Raw genomic sequence first — 11,546 nt, 5'->3', positions numbered from 1 at the left:
AAAGGCAATCTATAGAGAAGGTTATTTTAAATTTTTTTTTTTTTTGTAAGGCTTGGGCCTATTGTTTTATAAGTAGTGGAGAGGATATGGAGTGCCATTATACGACTGCTTCCTACAAAAAACTGGATACTGACAATATTTCATTTATGGAATGGCAGTGCAATATCCCTGCATTTGTTTGTTTTCTCATGCATAGAAAGCACAAGAAAATGCTGCTTACATCATCAAAACAAGCTCTCATAGAAATTTTATAAGCCAGCAAAGCACAGATGGTTGAAGGAATATGTTAGATCACTATTACAGTTTTATTTGCTTAGGAAGACTTTCTCTGCTCAGGTCCTCAAAACTTTCTGTTAGAACTCAAAATGAGCAGGTGAAGCAAGTTATATAGCATATCTGCATAAATGTCCTTTCATTCCCCTGTAAGGACTTTCCTGACAAAAAATGCAATTGAAACTACATTATAATAATGAAGTTATCCATTATTTTTACTGTTCTAGTTTCTTCTTTAGTATACTTTTATTTTAATAGGCAAGGCCAAAGTGCAAATCACTACAGTCAGTTTATATTAAAACCCCCCACATTAGATAAGGATGGAAGAGTCACTTGTTTTAAAGGTTCTGCAGCTTTTTACTAAAAAAAAATAACTTCTGTGAATGAGTTTTTTACTCTATGTGCTATTTCATAGGTTAAAAGGGCAATTTGAAAAGCAAGCTTTTGCTTTCCCATTTAGAATTGTTCTTGCATCTTAGTTCCTATGGATTCAGGCAAACCTAGGATATCAGTTTGGGTGCCAAAACTGATCCTCCAAATCTGGGTTTTTACATCTAGATTTATCTAGCAAGCTGCAAACCATTATTAAAAGCTCATGGTGGCGTGAATTCAGGGACAACAATATTTTGTTTTCAGCTGTGTAGGTCTTTAGGGCTCTGATGTCTGACGTACACTTTAACACATATTTCCATCACCCCAGTAGTCCATGGAAAGTCTCTGAGTCACTGGTTCCGCCAGAGGTCTTCCTGGGACAGAGCCAACACACACTGCACATCCTCATTGTTACTATGCAACTGCCAATACCAGTAGACTTTGGAGAAAATCTCATAAAGGATTTTTTTCAGCCAACCTTTCAGGAACCTTAGAGCCTCAGATTTTTAGCCTTTATAAAATTTAATCAAGCATTTTATTTCACAAGGTGCCATAAAAAGCAAAGCAGAGCAATAACATAGCCCAAGTGTATTACCACTTCCTCTCAGATTGACAGAGCATAAAAAAAAAAAATTCCAAACAGTGATTAGACTTCAAATACCTGAATAGAAACATCACTTACACATAAAGATGGGAAAGCCCCAGCAGTCCCTCTGTGCACACAGGCACACACACACTGCAGGGAGCAAGAGGCTCTGGAAGACACTGACCACACTGAGTAATCATTGTCTTTCCTGCCTCTCACAGCCATAGAATCTAGAATTTGCCTTTCTGCCTAGCAAAGGGAGCTGTGCACACCAACAGCTACAACGTGCAGGGTGGGGGGAACATTCCCTCTCACCAGAGTCTTAACAGGTCAAAGGAAAAGGCTGTGAGTCATTGACCGAGCCTATGAATTAGATGTGAATCTAGCAAAGCTTAGTCTGGACTCTGGGAAGCATTTCTTTCCTGAGCAGTTGGTCAGGCACTGGAAAAGGCTTAATTGGAGTTTTGTAGTTTTAGATAATTCCAGACAACAAAAATCGAAGGCATACATTCTAATCAATGAAAGGCATAATTTGTCTACTTAGCCATGGTCATTCAGCACAGTCACAAATATGTCCACCATATGTATCATACTTATTAAAAATCATTTACATATTTTAGTCAATAATACCATATAACAGATACATATGAATGTCACAATATTTATTTCAGATGATTTATCATGAAAAGGAATTTGAATATTATAACTGATTACTGAGAGTTGATTCTTGACTCCAAAGCAACACAAGGGCACACGAATATTTGCCTGAAATTTTGATGGGCTGAAGTACATTAGTACTGTAAGATTTCAGTATCTTGAAATCAATCGTGGCTAGAATGACCATACTAATCCATCTCTAATTTGCTTCTAATTATGTCTCATACATTTATCATCATTCAGGTTGCACTTTTAGGCTGTAGAAATGCTATAGAATTCACATGTCCCTTAATATGCCTATTTCTGCTAGAAAGCTATACTAAATTCTGCTTGAAAAAAACTGTTGGTAACAGTTGTACACCAAACGAATATAATAATTTTGCAATGGTCACTCTGAGGTTATGTTCAAAAGTGCTCTGTTTATATATATTCTTGCGCAGAACATTTGCAGCAGAGACATGGTGGAAGTATGTGTTGAGTTCCTTTCAAGACAAGATAAAAATCAATATTTCATTAAGTGTTTGACTCTACTTTATATATCTCTATCTACATTTTCATAGGAAAAGAACCATCTTAAAACAAACAAATAATAAAGAGCCATTGGGGATATTATTAAATGAAATAATCAACACTTAATCCAGTATTTCTAATTTTCCAGCTATGAAGCACTCCAAATTGAAAAACATGTAGTCTTCAAAAGAAAGAAAGAAAGAGAGGAAGAATGAAAGAACCCAAATTAATAGATAAATACAGCTAAAAAAGAATTTCCTATGTTAAGGAGTTGAATGTTTTAAACCAGCTTGAAAAGGCTGATCAAAAATATCCACAATGGAGAAATGCTTTCTCTTTAAATACAGCCCACTTGAAAGACAGTGAGCACTGAGAGCCAAATGGTAAGAAACTGCAGATTTATTAAATTTAATGCTTTCATTCCTAAATTTCTTGATTAGAAACAAAAATGAAATGCACCAGGGACCATATTTCTTCACGGGATAAAGCTGAAATTTGGAAAAGTTTTAGGTAAAAGTACACATCTGTGAATTTTATTTATAATATGTAAGAAGAGACTGACAATGAATTTTGCCTTGCAGAGTATTGAATTTACATGGACTATATTTCAAAATGCATAATTAAAGAAATTCTTATGATGGTTAAAACTGTATTTAACTTGCTTTTCTCAATTCTTCATTCTCAAGGTCATTTACACTTACAGACATACACATACACACATTTTGTTGCTTAAAGCTAATTTACTTTTGTTGATTATTCAGCAGTGGAAGTCATACACTTCTCCCAGTAGCATCATTACAATGAATTAATAGCACTGTTCACTGTTATTTTTATTGGAAAAAATGACTTTCCACTATTATGTCTCAGCTGGAGCAATCATATGATATCTTAGGTTATCTTATTCATGCCACGTCTTAAAAATAACTTGAGTGCCAACCTTAATTGGATGAATATTGTAGGATCTATTAAGAGAACATAATGAAACACTTTATTTTTTTAGACATTTCCCAATATGGGTTTAATTAAACTCTCTTTTTCGTTGTTGTTGTTAATTCTGATCAAGTTTTATGAATCAGTCTTATAGAAAACTAAAGAGGAGACATTTTGTGTCCTAGAGGCTCAATTCTGCATTTATTATTTGTGGTACTTCTATGGTATCCTACCAGAAATTTTAGTGTGTAAGGACAGAGGAATTAGGCCTTGGCAAAAAACAGATAAAGATAAATCAATTTACCTCTCCTGGGGATCAAATAACAACGACTAAGAATATACTGATTACTGGAGCACAGAGCAAGGCTCAGAACGGGAATGGGGAAGCCAGACACTGCTGTCACCACCACCTGCTCCCAGGATGCAGGAGCTGCAGCGGAGGGGACAGAGCCCTGCACAGCCCTGGATGCAGGAGCTGCTCCCGGGCTGTGTCCCGCCCGCAGCGGAGGGGACAGAGCCCTGCACAGCCCTGGATGCAGGAGCTGCTCCCGGGCTGTGTCCCGCCCGCAGCGGAGGGGACAGAGCCCTGCACAGCCCTGGATGCAGGAGCTGCTCCCGGGCTGTGTCCCGCCCGCAGCGGAGGGGACAGAGCCCTGCACAGCCCCGGGTCCCGCCGTGGGCTGTGTCAGTGGGCAGGGGCTGCCTGCACGCCCACGACACTGCCCTCAGGGGTCAGGCTGGCTTATCCTTGGCTTCCATCAACTCCTGCCTGAAGGACTGAGGGAAATGATTAGGAGGGAAAATAGTGCCATAAAAGAAGTCACAACAGCCCATACACTCGTGGCAACTGAAGGGTATGTGGGTTTGATTTCTATCCTCTGCATGAAATAAAATTTGCCCAGGTGACCCTTTGCCCATTAGAGGTAATGGCTCCTCTCTTGCTGGCTTCTCTAGCAGTGTATTCTCTGTTTGTTGCCTGTCTCAAGAGTAACCATGACAAAAGCCAGACAAAGGCAATCAACAACCAGGAACAAAGCTAAACAAGATAGCTTTCCTTTTCAGCAAAATAAAAACATGGATTGTTTTTCAGCTTACTCTTGGGTTCTTCTTTTTATAAAGTGATCATAAGTTTAAAGACAGAAGAAAATTGCCCACAAATCCAATAAAATTTAGAATACACAGCTACCAGCAATACCAGGGGATTTCCAAACAATATATTAGCCAACAAATCAATAACAAGAGTAAATCCTTCTGCATTAAGGGCAATCAAATGCTCACTAACAGGTACTATCACCTATATTAATATAATCCCCCAAGTGTCAAGGTTAATACCAAAGGAAGCTTATGCTTCACATGTGATAAGCTGAAGGATATTTCTTAATAATGGTTTAAATAAAAGGAAATTGCATGGAGGTTTTGCATTAAATGATCCTGAACTGACTCAGCTCTGCTGAAGTTTCTTCTTTCTGGAGATGCCATGTTTGCTTATCCCAGAGAACATCCTGGTCCATCAGGACTGTTATGCTAAGCCTGAAATGAATTCACAATGCTTTTAATCTAAAGGCTTTCTGAAAGTGGTTTTCTTCTGTATCAGGATGTTTACATATACGTTTTTTTCCTGACTTGTGAAGGTCAGGAAGCACGTTGTAGTATGTATTTCAAACTTACTTATTACCTGTGTAACTTTCCAGGTGAGAGTTTAATACTGGTATGTCAATCAAACCCTTGCTTATTGTTATCATCCATAATTTCTCATCTGGACTGTGACTACATAAGAATATAGTGGGAATTTAAATCTTGTAATCTGAAAGCACCTACTGGGGATATTTTGTGGATTTGTTTTAAGGGAAGAGGTATTTGTTGATTATTTACATCTGTGCATAGTCCAGCTCCAGAGTTTGGCCAGTCTATCTGTTTCTCCCAGTCAAGTTATCTTCAGGACGTTCCTTTCTCCCAGGCTGATGGAAACTCTTCTTGTATGAAAATGCACATAAGTGATATAAAAGCAGATAAAGTAACCCTAAATAGTCCCTGCTGTGTCAAATCAGTTAGACGTAGGCAGGTGAATTTGCCTTTACCTTATCTGATTAATATTTTCTAGCAGTTAATGGCTGCCTTGGAGGCCTTACCTTTTCAGAAGGAGCAATGTTGCAGTTAAGCCAAGTACTGGCTTTCAGGAAATTCAATTGCAGAGTTACTACAGGTCCTGGGAAAACATACTTGATTTCTCCTTGTTTTACTGATCCATACTCAAAAAGATAAAATACATAATCTCCTCTGTAGCTTAGCAAAATGCACAACAATGCATTTTTGAGCTGTGGTAAGCTCTATAGGTTAATGGTAACAAGAGACCTTCATCCTGCACATCCTGCATCACCCGGTCTGAATTGAGAAGCCTGCAAAAGAACATTCAGGATTTTGCAGAGGCATGTGGAAAGCTGGCTATGTGCAAACTGATTTAATAAGCTAAGTGGCAGAAAGCACTGAAACATGAGACATTGCAGTTTGCCAGGAGAAGCAGCATTCTATGCCTAACTAGGTGTTATTGTTATGGTGGTAATGAGCAAGATCAGTATTTTGTAATTAATAGAAGGGAATTTCAGATGTCAGAGTGATGAGTCAGAAGTTCAAAGAGTAGGTGTTTAAAGAATATTTATGATATAAAGCAGTAACAAGCTGCCTTTCACAAAATGGTTCACACCTAAATAATGGCACTCAAACAATTGGTACAGGGCAGATGTTTTTTGACTAAGCAATGCATTAACGAACTGAAAGGTGTTTCTCAGATATAGTCTCAGATATAGAAAGAGGGTATGAAAAAAGCTGCTCCTTTGCAGTAACATCTCTCTAGACAGAAAAAAATGAATTCTCATTGCAGAATACAAAGCAAATAAGATGGGGTTTTACACAGAGGACAAGTAGTTTAAGGGAGAAAATCTGCTGTTTAAGGAAGAAGACTAAAAAAAGATCATGCTGATTCTAAGTTGAATGTAGTCATATGTGGATATCTAACAGCAATCAGGAAGTGAGAAAGCAAAATGGCTAATTAAGAAATGATAAACACTTTGCATCTGATTCCAAATGTCTTGCAAGCATACATATGTCAGCATGTTTCAGGTGAATACTTACAATTCTCTTCTTATTGTCACAAATCTGATGCCCAGGTGATTGATAAAGAGCTAGTAAAGAACTGCATAGAAAACCTTAATACAGGCCTAGTAGCACTTTGTGAAGTACATTGCAGCATTCATGCTAATTACTTTATATGATTAACAACAGAAATCTTTTGAAAGTATTTTATGGCCTGGTTCTGCAAGAGTTATCTACATGCCTCTCTCAAAAAAATATGAGCAGTCTTCTTTGCATCATTAGGATTCACATACTTAAAATTAGCCATGTGAGGTTTTTTTTTCTTCGTAGGTTAGGGCTTTTGCAAAGCTAATGATACACCAGATGGCTGGATAGCACAGAACTTTAGAAGATGAATAAAGAGTAATCATGGAAACTATCACCTGGTAAATCACATTACATTCCCTAGGAAAATAACAGAAGTGAGGTTTTTGGGGTTTTTTTTTGAAGGGAAGTAAGCAGCTGACAGCATAAACATGTGCAATAAACAGCAAAGAGTGAAATTATGATCCCAGACATACGTGTTGGAGCCCAGGCTGACTATGGTGGGGAGTCACGAATTCGTAACCCTGAGCAATTCTGAGTCTTGTATCCATTATCAGTAGACAGCAGATGCAATACCTAAGAAATTGTATTCAGTTGGGTTAGAAATGAACACTGTCCATGGATTTTTAACTGGCTGACAAGCTATAAAAGAAAAGCAATGATAGACGGTGAGACACTGAGCTTAGGAACAAAAACTCAAGAAGCAATGCTAATGTTTAAGCACAGAACAATTTGACTGATGGAGAACATGTATGAGAATCAGGTAATGTAGCTGAACATTGAGCAAGGGTGGCACGGTAACTCTAATGGTGTTGGGAGAGGAACTTCAGAGAGTGGGCTGGCAGAATAATGCAACACAGAAATTAGAAATAATGGGACATTACAAAAGCAGATGGGCATAAAGGAAAGTGTCCTGACTAGAAGCCATTTTTAATTAGGAACAGTCTCCTGTAAGAAAAGTTGCCTGATCTCTAGACTGGGTTTAAAAAGAAAATCTGTGGACCAACTCCACTTATAGATGGGGAAGCTGAGACAGAGAAGCCTCATTTCCAGCCATGACATGACTGCACATTTACATTTACTGGTTGCTTTTTGTGTGTATAGCATTTAATTTATCTCTATTGTAGAATTATTAGTCTTTCATCTATTTACCTCCATTATTTTACTGCCATGTGAGCAAGTGAAGACATTTAGCTTTTTGCAGTCCATTACCCATGTACTCCCATGTGGCCATCCACTGTTTTCTCTCTTCATGTGGAAAAACCAAGGCTGGCTGCAGTGCAAAGGAGCCATCTGTATCCACAAAGAAGCAGGATTAAATTCTGTAACGCAGATCAAACAGAGAATGAGTATGCATTGATGAGTCATGTCTACATGTTCTCCACACCCTGTCTTCTATTTGTCATATTATTATGTTTTTGGCTTAAAAACACTAGTGCTCAAGCAAGAAGCTCTTATTAAACCTCACATTTGCGTTGCAAAAAAGTGCAGTAAGATAGCCTTGATTTCTGATGTTCCTGTCCAATGATCTGGCAGGGCCTTCATAAACTAAGGACTTTTCCAAACATGGAAGGTAGCTATGATTCAAGCCTGCAAGTGCTGTCAAGGTGACAGGTATCTGGTGACACCACGAGTCACAACTACTTTTACAATTTAAAAATCTGGGGTAAAAACAAATCAATAAACTGACTAAAGTTATTTCTAAGAAAGAAGAAAGGAAGAAAGACAAAGTACATAGGTGAAGATTTCACAAGGTAGATTAATAAAAACTACAAAGCAGCCTCTAGCTGTTTTCTATCCCCAGCTGCACTTCCTCAATTCTGCTAGCTAGTGCTGAAACACTATTTATTGATTCACACATTTTTCTGTTCCACTTTAATAAGAAATGTTCATTCAGATTTAAAATAAGAACAATAAGGTCATGGATTACACTTCCCACTCTAATGCTAAGTAGATGGTTTCTCTTACTGTATTTCAAAAAGTTATTTCAGTGTCCAAATAATCAGGAAAGTTGTAGGAAGAACACAGTGGATTTGAAAAATTATTTTAACTGGCCAAAAGTCACATTCTTTTAATCTAGCGTAAAAATTGAATATTTAAAGTTTTTTCTCATTGCATGGCCATGCCCTGAGTGTGTATCTGTTATTATTACAAACTGGCATTTCAGTTTTAGGAGGGGAATAATACTGCCAGGAAACTAATTTTTCAGGTTCTGAATCTAAATGCAAACAGACCTAAATAACCTGCATGTCTGAAAACCCTAAAATTTTGCCTGCCTTCAGAATACTGGCTATTTTGCTGGACAGAAGTAACACTGTATTTCCCATTTTCCATGTATCCCTGAAACTTCCACACCTGCACTATTTATAAAGCAGAAAATTTAGCTGATTTGACCTCTAAATCATTATAAACATCAGCTACTACTAAAAAGCTTTTATTCACCAGCAGTTTTCAGAAGAATGCAAACTTCTGAAGGCTTAATTAGATGAAGGTCTTGGATCACCAAACTCAGCCCAATTTACCTTCAAGTACTCATGTTTTTTACTCTATTATTGCTTTACTTCTTGACTGGGCAGAATGTGGGCCAAGGTCAGGTGATAATTTCTTGCCAGAGGAAGATTGCTTGGGAGGGGACATCCTCCTTCTCCGGGACCATCAGTACACTGACACCTCCTGCAAGTCCAGAGGAGCCAGCCTAGGTTTCAAAACAGCCGCATAAAACTCTCATACCAAGCTTAGATTTTTTCACCTGAGATACACCGTGAAACACAGAAGGGCAGTTCTTCTGCTGGCTGAGATGTGCCTGCACTGCACCCACTAACGAGGTATTTTTTCCTTGCAATTTCATTCATTCTAATGCAGCTCTAATATGCATCTTACATTCAGTCCTCCTATTGTTCTATACTTGTTGTTGTACTCTCTCCTGCTTTTTAATGAATTCATTTCAGTCACTCAGAGGCTGCTGCTGTACTTGAAGTCAGAAAGGAGTTCTTCAAGAAGCCAACCCCACATAGCTGGCTGTGTTATGCACCTCAGTTTTTCAAGGAGCCTGTCTATAAACCTTCTGAATTGAAGATAACTTTTCCCGACAGCTCTGTCCTGTAGTGAAAATCAATCACTTGTCTTGTGAGTCTGCGTGGACATCTGGGATGCCAAAGACAGAGTCCTTGACCTATGTTTACAGGGACTACACTGAGACCAAGGCAGGTAAAGCAGCCACCAGCATGCTGTGTACTGGATCCCAGCATGATGAGCAGTAATGACCTGTCAAGGAAGCAGCCCGTGTACCAGCACACTGTGAAATATCCTGGGGGACTCTCTTTATGAATTCAGCATGCCCTCAGGCAAGAATGAAATCACACATCATTTAAATATTGTTTCATACTTTCCTTTTAGGGTGTCTCATCCCTTTCTTTGGTCTGTTCAAATCTATATTTCTAAAAAATTTCAGAATAAAGAGAAAGCCCTGAAAAGACCATTCCAACCTTCCCACAAAAGTGCTGTGTCTTGGAGGTTTAAGATTTTTTCACACGCAAACCCCTTTTATCTCAATAGGGGTTTGAAAAGGCAGACAGAAAGAATTTTTTTTGCTAACTATTATCTGATCATTTTAAACAGGAATTGATCACTTTGTTTTATCATCATCAAAGCTTGGCAGCTGTTTTCAAGGAGTACATGTTGATGTGGGAGCAGCTTGCAAATATTCTTGGAGAAGAAAGGAAATATAATTTCATGCCCTTAGTGTAATAAGATGATGCACAACACAAGAACAGTGCAATCTCCAATGGAGGTAACAATAAACCCCAAGTCCTTTATTTGCCAATGCCTTTGTCTGCTGGTTTTGTTTTTTCTTTCAGCAAAGACAGTAGCTTTGCCATTTTAATGCTCTTGCATCTTTTGTTTTTTCCCTGCAGTACTGATGTTTGTTCCCAGGTACAGGGTAGATTGCCAAGGTTTTGTCTCCGGGCTTGCTGATGGCCTCTGTGGCTCTGCCCTCCTGCCAGCTCCCACACCCAGTGTGGCACTGCCTGCAAAGGGCTGAGGGCTCTGCCCTGCCCCTGCTTCATCCTGGACTCTTGTCCAGCTCTGGGGCCACGGGAGTGCTGAAGGTTGCCAAGATTAAATGATTTGTTCAGGTCACACAAGAAGGGGAAAGCCAGATTTCCTTACTCATGTAGTAAATAAGAGTCTGCTATCAGAAATTGTTTGTGGTTACAATAGGAAGGGATTTCCATTTTCTGAACATTATTGTAATTTCTGTAATTGTAAACTGTTGTCCAGAAGAAACTTCTTTTCCCTGTGTGCTGAGCCTCTGTTAAAACGGAGGGCTTAAATATACTCAAAGAGGCATCATAAATAGCCTAAAAAATACCTTTGCATATGAAAGCCCCATAAATGACTCACAGAGACATGAATCAGAAGGAAAAAATACATTCCAGGTATCTGTAAAGGCCTGCATGCAGGGCCTAAAATGGCATTAATTTCCATGGACTATGAAATAGAAGTGTAGGCATGCGCTTCATTTTCTCAGCAAGCTCTCACTGATAACAGCAATTCAGAAGCTTCATCACTTGGAGCTATACATTGTTCCACTCATTTGAGAGCTAAAAACCAGTGTCACAGACAAGAGCTACCTCGACCAGAAAACTTGCACTCTTTTTTTGCCCTCATCGTTAAAGAGAGTGCATCATTAAAAAGCAGAATTGTCTGTCCTTCTACAGAGAGCTGCAACAGAATGGTTACACAGGGAAACAACACTTAAGGGGAGAAAGTCAAAATACTTTGATCAAAAAATTCTGTGCCTCTCCTTCTTGATATGGGCTTATGAGCCAGGAACATATACGGCTAGTTAAAATCAATATTTCTTTTCTTTGAATAGCACACCATAAAATCTACATATCTTGTTGAAATATTCAGTGAGTCGCTCCTGCCCTACAAGTGCATTATTACGTTGTCTTGTGCTAAATACAAAGACAAACAGCTGCAGAGAGATTTTTGCCACACTTCATATATATCAAGCACAGCAGATGTAGCAGACTCCTTT

The sequence above is a fragment of the Coloeus monedula genome (genome assembly GCF_965178545.1).
Source record: "Coloeus monedula genome assembly, chromosome: 9".
Taxonomy (NCBI): domain Eukaryota; kingdom Metazoa; phylum Chordata; class Aves; order Passeriformes; family Corvidae; genus Coloeus; species Coloeus monedula.
Note: the sequence above shows the minus strand (reverse complement) of the source record.